Source organism: Nipponia nippon, unplaced genomic scaffold, assembly GCF_047370975.1.
Source record: "Nipponia nippon isolate SJK-2023a ecotype South Korea unplaced genomic scaffold, ASM4737097v1 scaffold_2, whole genome shotgun sequence".
NCBI classification, from domain to species: domain Eukaryota; kingdom Metazoa; phylum Chordata; class Aves; order Pelecaniformes; family Threskiornithidae; genus Nipponia; species Nipponia nippon.
In genome coordinates this window covers 14,648,681-14,668,833 of record NW_028262336.1, presented here as the reverse complement: position 1 = coordinate 14,668,833, position 20,153 = coordinate 14,648,681, and the positions used below count along the sequence as shown (strand labels likewise).

At 39.3% G+C, this 20,153-nt stretch overlaps 1 long non-coding RNA gene across 2 annotated transcripts in view; it reads left to right on the top strand.

Annotated features, from left to right (window-relative positions):
* LOC148055663 (uncharacterized) overlaps window positions 1-20,153 on the top strand; it is a 76,465-nt gene that overhangs the window by 20,625 nt on the left and 35,687 nt on the right. The window contains exons 2-3 of one of the 2 annotated variants that reach the window (XR_015704789.1): window positions 2,781-2,918; window positions 5,797-5,880. This is a non-coding gene — a long non-coding RNA (uncharacterized LOC148055663). The remainder of the gene's footprint in view (window positions 1-2,780; window positions 2,919-5,796; window positions 5,881-20,153) is intronic. The other variant, XR_015704790.1, reaches the window with a different exon arrangement.

The window sequence follows — 20,153 nt, the reverse complement described above, 5'->3', positions numbered from 1 at the left end:
GTGTACCACAGGGAAAAAAATGTGTAAGAGTCGAGTAGTTTTTCCTCCTCTCTGGGAAGTTTGGTGGTTATGTCTGTGTCATGAGCCGCTTCACTTTGCAGCGGAGTGGTTACATTGACCTCTTTGGGACTGTGTGACATTCTGCTTATTTGCAGAACACTTATTCCTCCTACCAAATGCATTCAATGATCATCTTTTTGTTTTTCTTAGTCCTTCCTTTTTACCCAGTAGTTTTTAACTTAGTTTCTTAATGAAACTGAAGGTTTCTCAATCAGTTTTTTTGGACCATCTTCTCTTGGTAAGATTCAGTAACTTTGTCTCTCCAACGCATCTTTGTGCTTTGCATCACTGGTTTTAGGTAATGCTTCTCTCCACTGAGATTGCATGATGGCTTTTTTGTGTTTGCTTTGTTTCATTAAAACATGTGAAGAAAGATGTAAAACAAGAAGCTCCTCTCTTCTAGCTAAGAACTGTAGCAAGGTAGAAAGAAAGATTGTATTCTACCTGCTGGGCTGTTGAGTGGATCAGTGGTGCAAGAGGAAAGGCAGAAAAGCCGACCTTTCCCCTGACAGTAACAGCTTTGATTTTTTTTTTTTTTTTTTTCCTAAGTGGTGTGATATAGTTTATTGTCTGAGTATAACAAGAGGCAAAATCAATGTTAAGAAACAGTGGGGCTTCCATGTTTACCCACCCAGCACACATGCACTTGCTTGTGATGAAGATGTTATGCTCATCAGTAGTTGTGGGATACTGATCTGTCCCAGCACCTCCACATATTATTTATTTTCTTATTATTAAACTAGTCATAATAATTTGAATGAAAATCCTACTGAAAACAAGGAAGTCGCACAAATGAAAGACCTGGTTGCTACAGAAGTTTTTTTGCTTTAGGAGCGTTTGGCCTCATGTTGTTCATTGGGGTGAAATACAATGACAATTAGGACCACCTTCATTTCTAGGGTTTTGTTAGAGGCATATGGGACCAGAAGGCTTGATAATAAATACAAGGCCTGACTGATAGAGTCTGATGTAGTATAAACATACTGCGGTTAAAAAGATAGACCTCCAACAGGCTTTGAATGAATTTTTTCAGCCTTTAATAGTAGTATCATCAGTGCAGCATGGATGGCTTTTGCTGCCTACCTCTGATCTTGGTAGACTGTGTTCTGCAAGAGCAGTGGTTACATGACTACCACTGGCACTGTGAAACTGCTATAACCTTTAGATGTGATCTCCCCAAAAGTATATTTACCAAGTACAGTAACTCCTGCTATTTTTGCCATCCCTGTAAATATCCAGTCCCTTTGAGAAACTTGTTAGGTTGGTGAGCTTTTATAGGAAGATGTTTTCTTGCATGTTCCTCTTCATTGCAATTGCAGGTGTGTATATATGTATTTTTCACTCATGTCCATGCATATGCAAAATTTCCAGTTTCTTACTGCAGCTGTACCGAATAGGTCAGAGGTTACTTCTGTGCCACAAAATACTGTTCTCACTTTTGCTCTTGTATGTCTCATCTCTTTCACACAAATTCATTTCAATAATAGAGCTCAGTTAACATCTGCTATCAAATTTCTGTTCTTGAATTTAAATGACTGTCTTAAATCTCATTAATTTGAATAATGCATTTTCTTAAAATTAGACTCTAAATTCAGCACTATTGGTGCCATGTTAGCCTCCTTATTTCTCCCTTCACCTTACTTATTGGAGGAAAATATCTGGAATAGTACTTTGGATACTGCTTTAAAGAATATTTTCCCTAATAGCTGATTGTGCTTGGTTGACCCCAGTCAGCAGCTAAGCCATCACCCAGTTGCTTACTCACCGCGCCCCCCCCCCCCCCCAGCAGCATGAGGGAAAGAATTGGGCAAAATTGAGAAAATGTGTGGGTCAAGATAAAGATAATTTAATAAGTGAAAGAAAGAGGAAGAGAAAGAAACAAACAAAAAACTCCCGGAAGTGATGCAAAGGCAGTTACCACCTCCCACAAGTAGGTCGGTGCCCAGCCAGTCTCTGAGCAATAGCTACCTCCCCAAAGCCACCTTCCCCTTAGTTTTTATTGTTGGGTGTGACATTATTTGGTTGATCTGGGTCAGCTGTCTTGGCTGTGTCTCATCCCAACTTCTTGCCCACCCCTGGCCTGCTCACTGGGAGGGGCAGAGTGGAGGAAAAAGGGAAAACCTTGATGCTGTGCAAGTGCTGCTCAGCAATAGCCAAAAACACTGGTGGGTTTTCAGCACTGCCTTAGTCACAAATCCAAAAGACAGCTCCACATGCACTACTAGGAGGAAGATTAAGTCCATCTCAGGCAGACCCAGTAAATTGATCCAATTACAAGATTACGTTCTGACTTTCTGAACTTCTTGGTTCTTTGATGTGCTCCCTCCACCCACCTGCTTCCCCCCCAAAAAAAAAAAAAAAATCCTGACTGTTATAGAGTTTAGCTACCTTTTTCATGAAGGCACTGGAAAGTCAAGAGATTTTAAGTTTAGGTAAGCTTATTTTAATAAGGGGATGTGGGCTTCTCTCTTCTCACTCCTTTCCCCCATCATCTGGGCCTGTGAAGGGTAGAACCTCCTTAAAATCCTGCTCTGATCCCGAGATCCTTTCAGTATTTGCAGACAGAAGGAGGTTTCAGTCAGTTTTTGGCTAGTGTTTCATTCCTCCCCTCCTCCTCACAAGCAAATACTGTCTCCCAGTGCTCTTTAAAGTAGTAAATGGACAATGGGGGTTAAACTGGTGGGCTGAGAACAGAACTGCATCTTTTATTACTTTTGTAGGTCTGTCATCCCATTGGTGCTGCCAGAAATGCTTCTTTACATTTGTGTTCACCATGATGAATTCCCTTGGAGGAGATAACCATTACAAGTCAAATCGCCAGCAGTTCAGCATAAAAGCACGGCCAGAGCTTTTGCAGGGTATGTAATAATTTTGTGTTGAGACCCTGTTCAACACAGACCTGTGCTGGTCAAAGGTGATTTGCATGGTGTTCTTAAGGAAAAGATTTTTTTTTTTTTTTTTTTTTTTTTTGTAGGGGGATGTGTGTGTCAAACTGAACCCACGCATCTCATCTTAAGACTCCCAAAAGATCGGTCTCCTGTGCCAGGAGAGACAGATTTCTTTATGGATCTACAGCTCCTTTCTAAGTTTTGCCTACAAAAAACCCAGCCAAATGAAACAAAAAATCCAAAACAGACAAAACCCCCAAAACCCCCTGAGCGCAGTGACTTCTCTCTGCTTTACAGTGTATTCATTAACAGAATACTGTTCCTCCTAAATTAAGTGTCTTGGAGCAATATTTTCATTTCAGATCTTGGAAAAGGAGCAGTTAATGATGAGATCAAGCTGCGCAGGGCCAGGCTGATGCCTTGGTGTAATGGACGAGTGGATAGGTGATTCAGTGCATCAAGTGCTTGCACCTAAAATAAATCCATGTGAAAAATGGTAATGATTTGGGGTATTTGTCATACACTTTCTTACAGGGAAAAAGTAACTGCTTTGTGTCTATGACAGCTGGTTTGTTGTTTTGTGGTTTGTTTGGTTTTTTTTAAGTTTACTAAATAGTCTGTTTCAGTTGTATGCTTTCTGTACTGGCAAGCGGTATGTCTTGAAATAGACACTGGAGACAAAGGAATTCACTATAGTGATATTAAGAATAGATAGGAACATTCTGGATTCATTCTGCATGTCTTCATTTGTCATTGCTTTGATGTCTATTCTGGTCATTATGAGTGAAAGCAATTGCATTTTCATAAGCTGTATAAAATGTCACCTTTTAGCAATTGTTTAAGTATTGCCTTAGTACTAGAAAAACAAGAAATGAAGTCAAGCATTAATACTTTTTCAAAGCTCTGTCTCTAAACTGTACTATTTCAGTTGTATGGCAAAGGAGTTCTGTACCAAACAGAATGTAAAACATAAATGTGAACTAGAACAAGAAAAATTGAACTCAACTATTACTGATGATAAAGGAAGCATAGCCTGATACATACAGAAGAAAACTGGGAATCAGAAAACCTCTTTGCTGCCTCCCCCTGAGAAAGCCTTTTTTACTTTCTGGCAGTTTATCTGTTTAAAGAAAAGTATTGGGTGACTCTTCCTGGAAATTCTGAGTATGGGAATCTTGTGCTATCTATCTGTGCTTCTGGGGCACGTCCCATAACTATAACAAGATATGAGAGGAATCCTTCTAGGCCTTCATCTTGTCTCTCATAACAAACTGAGGTCTAGTTGCAGGTTTTTATAGTGTGTATGACCTGCCCGAAGGTGCAGAAACAGGTTTCTGGCTTACTGTGGTAAACTCCAAGCCTGTCAGTCTCCTGAGGAGCATTGAAGGGCCCCAGGTGAATTCTCTAGAAATAAATGGGGCTGCCTGCTAATCCTGTCTTTCTCCAACTGCTGACGTTTTGGGGAACCCTAAGCTGCCTTTGGGGCATCCTGCTGGGAGATTTAATCTGTAGGTGATGAATGGGTTTTCACGTTAGTAGTGCTCAGTTTGGTATTACTGATAGTGTATATGTTGTTCTAGTTGCCTCAATCTCATTCTTCATGCATCCGTGACTCTGGTGTTCACTTGATTTTCAGTATTTTTTTAATTTGAAAATAAGCTGCTGCTTTTGGAAGAAAGTATTACTTCTCATTTAATTCAGTAGTAATGATGTCTAATGTAAGTTGTTAGTTACTTCAGCCTTAGGTTTTTGGGCTGTGAAGATGGGAGTCTGGGATTTAACTTGAATTTAATTATTGGTAGTTATGTCTTGCTCTTAGCAATGAATGGGAATGCTAAATATATGAGGAACTTTCTGCAATAGACTTTACAAGCTGGGGAAAAGAGTTTGGCTTTGGTTCAAGTATTTGCAACCAACCTTTTCATAATTTGCTCATCACTTGAGTTTTATTGGAGGCACTTGAGAAATGTCCCTTGACTTTCCATGGGCAATTTACTATGTTTAAAAAAAAAGTCATTGATGGAATGTAAAGTTTTTCCAGCATTTGGGGACTTTTTTCTTTTTTACTTTTTCTTACTTTTTCTGTTTTTATGTAATGTAGAAATGGCTGTTACTGCCTTGCTATTAGTAATGCCTACACAAGTCATTGGAACTTGAGCTGCTGTTTCTGCACCTCCCCAGCATTTGAAGAGGCACACAACCTAAAAGGCAAAGAAATACAGAACTCTGGATAGATCTCTAGAGGTGTTTTTAGAAAGGTGTTTGGAGTTAGCTATTTTATCCTTACATACAGAGATAAAATCAAATGAAACTGTGCACTACATGTGAAGTATAGGGAGACGTTACCAAAATAAACAATTGATTCTCTAACCCTCAAAGCTCCTACATGAAGAAATGATAGTGGCAAGTAATGCAAGTTGTACAAACAACAAAAGGTGATGTACCCTATTTGGCTGTGTAATGGATAAGTTGGGATTTGTGGAGTCTTGCTCCTTTTTACCTTAATTTCTTTTTTTTTTTTCCATGTGTTGGAGCAGCTACATTCATGCTAGATTGTTATCAGATCACAATGTGAGTTATGAAAAAGCAAAACTTTTCTGGTTTGACTATTCAAAGATGTCAGAGTACGTTTTCTATTTGTAGAACAAAGGTAGTCTGCAAGAATTTAAAACACCTTGAGGTCATGATGAAAGAGAGAAACTGGCCTGAGAATTTAGACTACAAAAGTTTTACATGAATATATAAGCTACAGTTCCTTAGACACAAGTATTAGCACTGTTATAGTTTGTTTTGTCTTGGCTGATAGTGTTACAATGGTGAGGTGGTTTTTTTTCCTGTTCTCTTCCAGTACGTGCTTTCTCTCTTGCTGTGCTGTCATCTTAGACAGGAAACGAGGGCATCGAACTTTCCTGCTGGTTGTCCAGGATTTCAGGTAAAAACCTGTTTTAAGGTCATACTTTCTTGTTTTCTTGTAATTTCTCCTAGTGTAAGGAAACGATATGGACTTACAGCAAAGGCATTTTACTTGTGCTTGAGTTTTTTGCTAATAACGCTAACAGATGCTTCAAATAAGTGATACTGTCAGTTCTTCACCAGCTGGATACATTGGAGTCAGTGCATTCTGAATAGACAACAGGGGGTTGGGCAGAAAGGACTCTGTTACTTTTCTCTGCCTTTGGTTTCCAACTCTTTCCTTCATCCTAAAATTTTAATGGTTATTAAATCTCTCCCCGCTCCCGCCAGTGGCACAGGCATAGTATTTCTTACCAATTGAGAGGCCTGACCTAGTGCCAAAGAAAGATGATATGCATTTTGGACTATTGACTGCAAAAGGCTCTAGATCAATCCTAAACGTGGGGCTTAAAAAAATGATCCTCTGTGTTTAGGGTGCTTAGAGTTTTGATGGATAATCTTTACTTGATGTCATGGCCATGTTTAAGACAGTGTCAGTCTTCAGGAAGTGGAAACTGAAACTGTCTTCATCTGGAAAAGAGAGAAAAAAGATCTCAATAAAGCTGTTCATAGTGGTGCAAGATGAGAACATGTAGTGTAAATGTTTATAGCAGAATCCATAAATACTGGTTTTGCAATTCTTGAAAGAGATTCCAAAAATTTTCATAAGTCTTATAGCTAATTGTCCCCTTCCAGTGAAACTTCTTATTTCTGGGATTATTAAAGGGGGAAGGGAGGGAAATCCTAAAAATGTTTTGAGGTTGTGGGTTTTTATCATCAATAGAAAGACATACAATGAAAAAGTTTGTATATCATTGTATTTATACGTTTTGTTGTCATGGGCTCTGTCTAACCTATGATGTCTTAGTGGTGTGGGAGTCCCTGGTTGAGGGGTGTTAAACTTTTCTTCTTAGTCTGAATGAGCACAAAAAAGATTTCATCTGTGTTCCAAGACTGATTAGAGAGGCAAAGATCCCTGTGTAATTAATGAAGAACAGGGATTTCCCCCAAACAGTTTGTTTAGTTTTTGTTTGTTTGTTTTTAAGAGCTGAGATATCAACAAGCAGAACAAAACTACTGAAACTAGGATGAAACTAGAGTAGTAAGTGAAAAACGCAAGCAAAACGGAGACATACCTAATTTGTCCTTGCCTGGGTCTGAGGGTTCTGACTAGGTCAGAATGGGACCTCAGAGTCGTCATTTTCATGTGTTATCACCATGCCACAGCCATATAAACACATCATCAGTTTAACTGTAGTTTTGGTATAAACAGACATTGCATTAGTGTTAACATATTGTCTTGACTGCATGTGCTATTCTAAAAAAGATGAAATGGCTGTTTTTAAAAAAGCATTAGAATTTACACAATGTTGAATTTGTAGCCAACTGCTTGTTTTATTTCATCCTTGAAATTTACTGTGCATCACGCATAAGGCATTGATGGACTAATCTCAGCCCGCCAGCAAAAAAAAGCTCATTGAAAAAGGAGCTGAGGTTTTGCATTAGTAAATTTGCTCCAGTATTCTGTCTGTCAGTAGACAGATCTGCAGAATTTTGAAGGACAGTAAAAAAACTTGGAAGCTGGCAAAATCATACTTCAGGATGAGGTTATCCTAAATATTTTGGTCTTTGTTTTAGTTATTTCTTTTAAAAAAAAGTCTGAGAATCATTTGAGAGTGGCAGAATACTTCACAGAGATTTGGAATCTCACTCAAGCTAGTAGTTTGCATTTCCATTTTTCATTATTCAGCAATTCTGCTAAGGAAGTTAACCTTTAAACTCTAGAGAAATATACTTGGGCATACCTTGCTTTACTACACTTAATCTAGATAACTTTTTAAAAAGCTTATATGTGGCTTGATTTACAAATGCTCAGAAGGTCTGTACTTTGTTTCAGGAGAAGGTTGATGCTTTTAACTATTTTGTGGAGTGTTGACTGTTGGTTAGTTTTCTGAAGAGGGTGGCAAGATTTCCTCACATAGTTGTCAAGGGATATAATTTGTTTCCTGATAGGTTTATATTCTAAGGGTGCAAGTTCTAGCCAGCAGGAGGCAGCCAGGAAGAATGCGGAAGAGAAGTCATGCCACGGCATTGAGCTAGAGCAGTGGAAATCTTGTATGAGAGGATTTTCTGTATTGTGTATTCTCATACAGATGTCATAGAATGTGTAGGAGTTGTGGCTCAATTTTTATTTCAGCCACATTATTACTATATTTAGGAAGTCCTAAGTAAATATCAGAACATGTTTCTGTATTTCTAGCCAGTTCTGAAATACCTAACACCAACCTACTATTGGAAATTTATTCAAATTCCACAAGCAACCTGTGATTTGTACTTTATGCCTATTGAGTCTCAACCCATAGGCACAAAAGAGCCCTTCAATTTACCTGTCATGAATTTTGTATGTACTCTGTGAATCACAAAATTAGCACTGTGGCAAATTGTTAGCTGACAGTCAAAAAAGAAAAATCCGTTCCCCATTAGCCCTAACCTCCTGCTCTTCCCTTATAGTATTGGCACTTGCAGACTCTGATCTAATGCAGTGTTTGGTTTCCATCTTTCTTGAGCCAGGGAGGAGTTAGCGCTGTGGAGCTGTTGGGAGCGTGTATGTATATGTTTTGACACTCCATGGCACAGGACATGCCGTATTTCATAATACGGTATAGATTCATGATTAATCAAGAGTTAAAGAGGCAGCCCAGTCTTCTCAGTTGGTCGTGTACTTCATTGCCCTGTAGCACCAAAGATGGATTAATCCTCAGTACTACTCCGAGATCTAAGCATTACTCTCCAGTTCACTTGGCCACTATTTCATCCTGTCTTCTGAGGGGAGAGCCCGTTACTCATTTTAAGTAGTGACATATGCTCTCAATAGTCCAGATGCACAGTTTCTGATTTTCAGGATGAACAAAAACGTACATTCTGTCCAGTTCACCAAACAACGGCTATCTTGCTGATGCTATACAACATTTTTTTCTCTAAACACTGATATTGAAAAGAATGGGACAGTTTGTAAAGAAAACACTACTGAAATGTTTAGTATTTCCTATCCAGTAAGTATAGATGCCCCGCAACGAAAAGTAAGGGACTCTTCTCCAAAGAAGTGGGAGGAAAGATGGGGGGGGGGGGAGGGAGAAAAAAAACCCCAACAATTAGGAGGTTCTTGAAATGGGGAAAAGATACAATTTTGCAACAGTTGATTTCCATGGAAACTTTCTGACTCCTATGTAATGGTTTATAAACAATTAAAGACAATGGAATTTTGGGATAATGCTGTATCTTGAAGATACTTAACAGTAGAAGCGTACTGATGTGTGTACTACGTACCCTGGGATGTAGAAGAGTCTTAACATTGTTTTAGAGGTTTAGATTTTTGTCAGGCAACTCCAGTTACATGAAATGACTGGAAGGTATTAAGAAGGACCATGTTGTTGGAGGAACCACTCTTGATGCTATCTAGTAAGCTTTAGATTGTGGGTTTTGTCTCAAAGCTGAAAGGATTCCTTGGAAATTATGTCATGAAATAATGGTATTTAGAGCATGTTTCTCATTCTGTATTTTACACTGCTGTATTGCAAAGGTAACAGCAGGATGATGACATTCATGCACTGGGCTTTAGCAAAACTCATTAGCAAGCTGCTAATTCGGGAGCTGCCTGCATGATCTCAGTGTTAATTGTACTAGTTAATACTTGGACATCAACATAGCTTTAAAGGACTTCAAAGGCAGCGAGAGAGGGCTATTGGCACAAGTGGATGTTTAGAACACTGCACTGCTAAAGCATCGAGAGGTTGAGAAAATAGCTTTACATGTTTTGTATCAAAACCTCTGGAGGTCTGAGGGACTGCATTATTTACTGTGTCTAGGTAAAAATACGAAAAGCCATAGATACATACATTTTACACTTTCTGGGACATGTAAATCCCCCTCATCCTGTAAGATAAGAGACAGAAGTTTAACCTGGAAGGAAGCCAGCGCCTTCAAAGTACACCAGCCTCCTAGTACGCAACCCATACACTTTGGCTACTTCTTAACAGGACAGGAGAATTTTAGCCAGCCTAGCTTCCCGTTAGTTCTGCTGTGAAACCTATGCAATGTTGATTTTAATGATATAAAGTCAGTCAGAATTAAGGAAGACAAACTATTTTACCTGAGAATTAGTTCCAGTCTGTGGCAGAAACAAAGAAGCCTAAGTGCATCTTTAGATCCTCTAGCTAGGCTTGATTTAGGAGTGGTCTTGTTGTTACAGGCTTCCAGTAATAGGAAGAAGAGGACTTCTGTTAGGTATAAATCAGGCTTTCCAGGCTCAGATTGTTGTAGTAACAGTGCTGCGGCTTCGTGTGATTTAATCACATCATATTGTGGTTTTTCATTGGGCTCCAGCTTCTGTAGTCTAGGGCATAACAATTGCTACTGTCATTTGAAAAAACTCTCCTCTTTGTTGTAGATAAAACCTTGTAAAGCATATAAAAAAGTGGAAGAAGTATGTTTTATTTCAGCCTCCTAGTGAAGGCGTATGTTTAGCAAGCTTGTTGTCATAGCAAGTTTTTATTAAAAAATAGGTCTTGTGGATTTTGATATCCATAATGCATCTTTTTAGGGGAAGTGCTAGCCTTTGAAGAGCTGGGATATGGGGCGGAGTTGATTGTTGGTGTAATGCTGTCTGCAGTTTCCTCACAGGGAGAGAATGACTTTGTTCTGGTTATTCAGTGCTGTAACTTTTCTAATGTTAATGCAGAGCTTAAACGTGTGCTTTGGGAATGATTAATAAGAAACAGAACAATACACAGGGATGTTCTGTCTTGTGCCAGTGCGCAATTACCTGTGTGAACCTACAGAACCACTGTGAGAAAGACACGTGCGCTTACTCAAAGAGGAGGTTTGCTAGAAGAAAAGATGTAGGCTTTGCTGTATTTAGGAGGCTTACTGGGAAAGTATCGTAAGCATAAACAAAGTAAGAAGGAAGGTTAGCAGTGATACAGAAATGGTGCTTCAGTGCTGAAAACATATTAGAAAGGGGCTGAATCTTTGTGGAATGTGATAGACATTAAAGATGGGTAAAATCATGGCAAAGATGAGAGGACAGATAAAAATCTACTTTTTAGTAAGCTGCTTGATCTGAAATTTTTTGTGAACAAAAAGAATAATAAAAGCATCTGTGATTAAACTAGAAAAATACTTCAGTTGTAGCATGGCAACATATCTGAAACCCTCCATTTTTGCTTCTGTAGAAAGATGAAAACCAGCAGTGTAACAGCTACTTGCTTCACTGGATTCACCAGAATTATCATTTAGGCATTTTAGTCTGTGGAACAAATTTGGGAGTGATTGTCCATTGGCATGAGACAGAGCCTCCCTGCAGCCCCCAGGGAGCCAGGTGAGCTGTTGTGATATACAAATCACGTCAGCCTCTCCTGACAGTAACAGCCAGGACTCTTCTGGAGGCAGGGGCTTTGTTCCAAACTGGCTGTGCTGTGGTCTTCCTGTAGCACAGCTGGATCATAGTGATCTTTTTAGGAGAGGTTGTAAAGATCATTTTACCTTAAAACTTTCTTAATAATAGTACAAAACAGAAGAGATAAGCAAATAGTATTTAGTCAGGAAGTATATATAAAACAGTTTCCTGTTTTATATGCTTTGCAAAGACTAAGGTAGTTTTTGGAATCTGGATGACTTGACTCTTGCATGCTGCTTGAAATTTTACACTTCAGGGCACAGTTTTTAAGCTCCTTTTAAAAATTAGTATTGCAGAAGGTAAAGGAACATAATTCCAATACTGCTCTCTTGTTTTGTTTAGATGAGTGTGGAGTTACTGTTTAGAATGTTTCAAAAGTGTTTTCAAAACAAACAAATGTAATACATAGAAAGCGAGCACAATGCCCAGATGTGAAATGAAAGCAGAAGCTGATGAGTACAAATCGAAGGGAATCATGCTGAGATTACAGACTGTGCCAGCCATAGCCCATTTGGAGGACTGTGTTCACATCTGGTTACAGCGCTGCAAAAAAAGAAACGATAAAAAGAATTCTAGCACTTACAAATACAGCAGTACAGAGAAGGTCAGAGTCGTGATTCCAGTATCAAGGAAAAGAGGCTATGATGGTGGGACAGAAAACTTGATCCTCCATACAGTCTAAGAAGCAGCAGCTTCAGGAACTATAATTGTTTTGAATTGCCTTGTGTACTGAATACCAACAATCAGGCATAATTTAGCAGACATAATTTGCCCTTAGATAAGCTTTTATCAGATGTGGTAAGGAATAAGAGGGCAATAAGAATGAGGCATTCCTGCACATAGAAGAACGCACAAGTCCTTTTCTTCTCTTGGTTCCCTCCCTGGTTGAAACATGTATGTAAACACTTTGGAGTGGTGGGGGGGTGAGGAAAAAAATCAAAAGGGGAAAACAAGCATTCTCCTGCTCTAAAGAAAACAGTGCTAAATGACTGAAAATAAGCCAATCTCGGTGGACCAAATAAGTTCATCTCCCCTTCAGTATTGTATGTTTATAAGGTTTGTGCTTTGTAAAAAAGAGCACCACAATTCAGCCAGTGTTCTAAAAAAGGGGAAAAATAAAAAAAGTTACTCTTAGGACAGTTTGACTCTTGAGGTGTGGTTATTGAGGTAATTGCCCATTTCTAGTATGTTTTGTGTCCCTCCTTCCCACACCAGCCCAGTAGTGCAAACAACTTTAACCCAGGTTGGTAGAGATGTAGAGGTATGAGTTAGACTTCAGGTGCTGTGATGGAGGATCACTGACAGCTGGTGGAAGAGCTGCAGAGTGAGCCCAAGACTTGCTTGCCACCAGAGGATCTTCATGAAGTTAAAGCTGTCATGAATGTCCCGCCTAGGAGAGAGAAGAGTTTGACTCCGTCTCTGGACATTACTAGACTCCAGAAAATCCTCCTGTAGGGACCCACTCAGGAGGTTGAGGGGAGAGAGTAGAAACCCTGAACTTCTTTCCAAACTCACGCTGATTCTGAAATGAATTTTAGAAGATAGAGGACATTGTGGCTCTCTTATTTTCATTTTTCAAATGTTAAATATTCTACCACAAGGAAAAAACATAGAAAGACTACTATGGTTATCTGGCCTGACCCTAGCCCAAGCAGCTGAGTTAAGGTTTAAGTATGCTTGCAATGTTTCTGGCTAGTTAGCTGAAATGAAGCACAGGACCGTTTTTTTTTTTTTTTTTTTTTTTTTAACCTTACGAAAAGTGGAGGATGGTGTCTGCCTGTGGAGCTTCACAATGCCTATTTTAAGGAAGAGTAGGTCTACAAGTTTCAGATGCCAAAATGTAGTTCATTACACTTCAGCTGAACAAATTGCTATACTAATCCCTCTTCTAATGTGAGCTGAAGTACTTTACCTTGGTTCCCAGTCGTATTAAAAGCAATTTGAACATCCTTGTCAGAAAAAAAACTTCAATAGCGCACAAAAAGGCTGACTGTGAAGAAGAACCTGACTAGAAAGGATGCCTTCTTAAATATAGTATCATGTAATTTTGTAGTGCCTAATATATATTTCTGGTGGCCTGATATTTCACGGGGTTACAAGATACAGCATTGCTGGAGTTCTTTACAAGAAGTTGGATTGTTTTCTTGCAGTAAAGGAGAGTCTCTGAGCTGCAGTGGCTAATAAGGAATTTGGCTTGGTTTTAATCCACAGATTTTTATAACGCTTTATTTTTTCAAATTACTGATACTTGTACCACAAACATAAGAATGGTTGTATTGGTAGTTGTTCCCTTAAACAAAATTCGGGCAGAACTCTCAACTGTAGAGGTGAATAAATATTCTTTTAAGTATGCCTCTGTGCTATTTGCACATTTGTGATATGAGACATTTGGAAATATTTGTCTTGCGTAATAAAACCTAATGTGCCACTCATGGCCTTGGCTCGGAAGCATTAGGCCAGCGGATTTTTCTAATACTGAAAACAGTGCAAAGTGTATCATGAGTGCTGCGTCCTACAGCATTAAAAATCATTAGTGACTGGCAGAAGACTGTCTTCGTGGTTTACACAGAGAAGTGATTTTACTTCAGCTCTTAGATAATAAAGTATTTACAGCAGTCCTCCTAAATGTGGTATTGTATGGAGTCCTAAATTGGTTTGAAAAGGTAAGTAACATAAGAGCAGGTATCTTCCTCATGTCCTGGTGTGCCTAAAAGCTGTACAGCTTTCCTTCCTCATTATAAAATTTTAGCAGAGGTCAGAGTATGTCAAGGGACCAGCAGTGGGACAGACAGCCTTTTGCTTTTTACCTCTAGGATTCAAATCCAGCCAAATCATTAGTAGCTGCGAGTTGTTACCACCCGGTGGCTAAGCACTCTATGTAAAATTAATTTGGTAGTCTCAGCCCAGTTCTGAGTAAACACATTTCCACTTTACAAATATGATGAAACCTGGCACTAATTGGCACCCTTGCTAGCAGCCTCATCAGAGATGCCAAAAAAACTGAAATGTTTCTTTGCTTCTAGTGGTGGTCTCTCCAGGTCAGCAGTGAAATACAGTGATGGGGCAGTATGGAGAAGATGGCACAGCTGTTGCCCTCGCGATTTTGTGGACTAAGTCTGCAAAGTTGTCAGTCTGGTGCATTTCTCATGCCAATCTATGTAGAGTTATTAGGATTTTTCCACCGCTGTTGGTGCACTTTCAGCAGTTTGTTGGCAGTCCACTTAGAAATCCATTTTGCCATCTGGTGGTTGATGCAGTGATAGCATAATAGCTAAGTGGTTCAAATGTGGGTTTGTATGGTATATTTAGGCACTCAGAATTACAGCCAGTGTAGGCAGAGCACATTGCTGACAGGTAGCTATTAATCACTTTTAGCCATTCTTTTCACTGCCAGCTGTTTTGTAAATGAGGATTGGCACATGGTAGGTGAATACCTCCTCATTGTCCAAAATGAAAGCAGTTTGTACCTTGTTTTCAGTGGTAGCAACCATGTAAATGTCAGCAACCCTAAATAGAGATCACAGATTGCAAAGTGAGACAGCGTTTTAATATATGTAATGCCCGGAGGGATACAGATTTGGGGGAAATAGTTATGAAGAGGGAGAAGGAAGATTCTTTCATGTCATCTGTTTTGTGAGAGTAACTATGTGTGTTTGATAACTTATTCAACTGAACAAGAAAGTCAGTTTGTGAAGTGCAGTCACTGACTTAATCTCCACCACAAAAGAGGGGGGATTTGACTGCATTCACAATGTAAGGATGCTGGTGTTGCTAGGGGATTCCCACTTGCTCTCAGTGGGAGTTACAGTAATTCCTCTATTATTCTTGTTGCATTGTAAAAAACCTCATGGAAATCTCAATCTATAGATTGCTCAAAAAAGTGGTGTTGGTAGTTCGAAAAGAGGCAGGTTCCTCTAGAAGCTTTTCTGCTTCCTTCAGAATGACTGCTGCTCTGCCAGTGCTTTTGTGTGTGGTTCATGGGACAGTGCCTCCAGGAAAAGTATGCAAAACGAAGCTTCTAGCTACTTTTAGTAATTAAAGATGCCATTTATGTCTGCCTCTAATTGTGAGGTTTTCAACTCAGGCATGTATATACTACCAGGTAACACTGGAAATTTTTGCCTCGTGTTTGAATGGCACATGTTCAAGTTGAGGGTGCACGTGGGACAGGTATGAGAGTCTCAGCAGTCAGTCATTGCTTTTGCTTTTTCCTAGGCAGAAATTGGATTTTGTAGGGCTACTTTTGCATGTAGTTGATTATGGTATTTTCCTTCCTCAAGCCTTTAGTTCTGCAGTTTAGTTTCTTTGAAATATAATATTTAAAATATGTTCAAGTTCCCCTTCCAGAAGCTTTGGAATCTGCAACAAAATTGTGCACACTTACTGCTTTTCCATTGTAATATTTTCAGACTGAATATACTGCCTTATTCACCAAAGCTCTCAACTTCAATTGTGAAGCCAAAAAGCTTTATAGATATGCAAATATCTCTCTATATAGGGATAGATGGTGTATGTGTTCCGAAGAGAATGAAGAAGGTAGCATATTCCATCTTGAGAAAGAGATCCACAGGCTTGCCCTTTGAGAATCAGTGTAGTTCCACGGTTTTGATAGAGTTATGTCAGTTTGTGCTAGGTAATCAGCCAGCTCAAACTAGCTGTCTCTGCTCTGATTTGTTTCATTAGTACAATAAATGTGCTTATGTCTGTGCTGGGGTGCAGGGCCTCAACTTCTTGGGCTTTTCTTATGGAGGTTGTAAAAGTGTATAGATGTTAGAAAGATCAATAAAGTTCATCCAGAAACTACTCACACCTTAGGCTGCTGGAGACACAATTAATTTACTTCTGGGGAGAAATTACTCTGGGGATCAAGATCAGTCTGTGCAAACTGGTAACCTGTTGAGCCCAAAGAACTGGAATCTAGCAGGGCTGTGGTGCATTATACTTGAGATCATGATTTATGAACATACATACAGAAGTATCCAAATGTGCATGCATGATTAAAAACTTCCTTGATTTTTGTTTAACTGAGGATCTTCGTGTCCTTTTATTATAAGAAAAGGTGAATGTAAATTGTCTGTTCTCTGTTAACCACATTGTTTGCTATTTTGTGTGCTTTTACTAAGCTGATGTGTATTGGTCTCTTCTTGAAAGTAAATAAAGCTGGTCTTTTACAGGGAAAGTTGGGTTATGCTTTTTCACCATTCTCTTGTAGACTGTTTTTGAACCACCTGTACTTCTGCTGTACCCACGTAACAGGAGATGCAGTAGCACTGCCGTGCGAGTGCTGGCTGAAGGGTGGAAAGTGGAGGGGTAGGGGGTGTTCTCGGTGCCATAAAATGTGCCCTCTCCCTCAGTTCCAGAAAAAAATACAGTAATAGCAGGCATGTACATCCTGATAGCAGCAGTAGCTGAACTGCTTTGAAATTAGCTACTTTGTAACCAGGCAGATTCCTGCTTTTACTTCTATACCTATGAATGTTTTTAATCCTTATTTTACGAGAGAAGCTGGCACTGAGCTTCAGAGGTTTAGTGAACTAGAACAGCTTTTGCTAAAGAGTTTTTGGAGCCTGAAAGCTTGTTAACCTGTGATCTCATAATGCACACACATATAATTTTAATTACTTTTTAGTTTATTCCAATCTGATAAAGTACTCGGCTTAAATAAGACATGCAGAAGAGTAGAACCCAAAATAAAAACATCTTTCCTGTGGACTAGCTTTTTGACCAGCCTTTTAAAGATGACTTTGTAAAAGACCGTCAATGCAAACCAGAAGATGAGTATGGTCTAGAAATAGCATTCATATGGAAAAGATACGCTGTCTACCACCTTGCATTTTCAGCATACCTATTGCATTTAAATGACAGTCACATTAGTGCTTTTTGTCTGCCCAGCGTCTGCTTCTGCCTGTGTAGTTCAATATAGTCTTCCTTCACTTACTTTCATAAACTTTTGCAGTCCAGCATTCTTAGCTGTTTCTTAGCTTGTGTAATATGCAGCCAAAATGAAATCCGAGTGGGTATATTTCATACCTTGTTAGAGACAGAAAAACTAGAAGAATATGGGAGTTGGAACAAACACCACTAGTGTGTTATGTGTGTTCATTCTCATTGTCCTGTGCTTTTAGTTTGACCCCATAGTTCAAGAGTTGTGGTTGGTGAGGTCGTAGAAAGCATTAGAAGTGGAGTCATTAATTTATTTTTCGTACGTAAAAGGATATCTGGTAGGAGTTAAAGCTAGTCAGTATTTGAGTGGGATTGAGACTTAAATTTTAAACTGTACTGATACAGTGTTTGTTTGACATTACAAACTCTGCTCTGAATTTGCCTTATACATTTACAGTAGACGTTTCAAAATGTAACTTGTGCTATAACGAAGATGCTAATAAAGGGCAGAAATGCAGAAGCAAAGTCATTCCTCTCTAGCCACTGCTTAAGTATTTTTAATGCATGGATGTTTTCTTTAGGTATGGTACACTGGAACTATTTAACACAGTGACTGCTGCTTTGTCTAGACATTTTTGATAATAGGTATCAAAACAGATGAATATGGCATTTGGGGTGTCTGTCACGGTATGTTTTCGTGACTTCTTTTTTCTAGCTGCTTGGCATTCAGTTTGTTAGGTGAAATGAGAACATTTGAGACCTATATTAAACATTTCATATTGCAAATAAATTTAAATGATTAGCCGTGGGGCATCTGACTAATGTGGCAAATACCAAAATATCTTTGAGAACACAGAATACTCAGACACAGTTAAATTTTGGAATGAACTCTGGAGTTATAATGATATGCAACTAAGAAAACATTTTGTGTTTTTAGTTTTAGATTCTGCGACAAAATATTGTCTTGCTATTATCTGAGCCTGGTGTCTATTCAAGTGCCACAGTTTTTCTGTTCCCGTGAGGATACACAGAACCAATTGAAAGAACAACGTGGCTGTATAACTGTGTTCATGGAATATATAGTAGAAATGAAATGCAAGAGGTATTAGAAACATTTTTTAAAATCAAACCTTGAGTTCAGTACATGATGGAAAGCAAAATACTGATACTGGTAGAAATGGAAACAATTTAATTGCTCTCTGTAGTTACTTGCTGTAATTCGTTTAACCACTTCAAAAATTTATTCATTATAAGCCATTTACTCAATATAATTCATTTATCCAATGGTATAATTCATTTGCTGCTTTATCCATTTACTCAGCATAATTAAGTCTCCTGAAATGAATGTATTTGTAAAGATTCACTATCCTTTTATCCGGGCATTAAGATGTCTCAGTTAAGTTGAAAGAAAAATAAAAGTCTGTTGTCATAAAGATTAGCTTCTTCACAAGCAACTTTGGTTGTGTTTATATCTCATCTGTCTGAAGTGATACTGATGCTGGTTGGAAAGCTCCCACCCCCAGTATAAGTACAACTAGAGTGTTAGCTGGTTATCTAAGAACTGCAAGTGTATTTGCTGTAGCCATGAAACATCAGCATGCTTACGTGCCCTTTTAAGACATTCTAAGCTATAGCATACACCTGAGAAAAAAATGATCCTGTGGCAGCTCCAGACTGCTTTTTTAAGTATGTAGAGATGACCTGTTCCCAGGCTCTGTATGAATGGTGCTGCTTGCGCTGAACATACTTAACTAAATCCTTAGGTGTGGTCAGCTAAGCTAGAGAGCAGAGCAAGAAGCTGCTGAGGACAGAATGAAATTTAATGGCTTTTTGTTTGTTTTTGTTCAAATAGTTTCTGTTCTGCAGGTGTCTGGGGTTTTGGTGGTTTGGGTCTTTTTTTTTTTTTTTTTTTTAATTCCCCTCCATAGATGGAAGCAAAGTATGGGATTAGTCTGCAGAATGTTAACATGCTTTTAGCATGCCTTGTCCATCCTGGTTGTCTAGAGACCTATCGGAGACATTCCCGTGGAGTGCTTCAGGGAGGCTGGGATAAACTGCCCTTTGGAGAGGCAGAGGGAATATCCATGAATGATAAGGCAGTCAAAGTAGCTATTTTAGATTGGCCATCTAAGTATAAGTTCTGTTCCCTTTGCATAGGTATGACCAAGGGGTGGTATGTTGCCCGGCTTGGAGTTGGCCACTTCATTGGATACGAAGAATGAAAGTTGGCAAAGTAATAGTACAAACACCTGTCTGTCTGTTCTTCGCTTTACCTGAAAGGCCAATACTGTTACTGAAGCAATTTCTGGTTATTTCCCCACTCTCCCAAGCCTGCAAAGCAGGCTCATCATTTGCAGAGGTTAATAAGCTCCTTATGCTTATAAAGAGATACACAGTGTAGGTCGATATTTGCAGGAGTCAGGTGTTCTGCTCATATGAGGGTCTTGGTTCTGCCTCACTCTGTTACTCCGTGCTTTTTAATTTAGGATCTGTAAGGCAAGCAAAATCTGTAAAGTGAAATGGCATTCGGTGGGCCTCCTGCTTGATCGCACAGCTTCAGTGTAGACTTGCACCTGTTTCCAGGTCACTGGACTGTTCTTCCCTCTGACACAATGCTTCCTGCAACTGTTCAGTTGTCAGCTGCTCTTGTCAATGCCCTTGGCCTTTTCAGTTTTCCAAGCCACTTACCCACTTTCCTTTCCTTTCTGTTTTCAGTGCTGTGGGTTTTCTTGTTCCACCCCCCCCCCCCCCCCCCCCCCCCCCGATTCAAAGGGCAGCTCTGGTACTAATGAAAGAAGGCGGTGGAGCTGCGTGAATGGCTGGCATGGAGTACAAGATGCTTCAGTCTCCAGCCTCCTGCTAAGGTGGCATGGTATGCTCCTGTTCCTTCCTAAGAGCAAGGGTAAATACCTAAT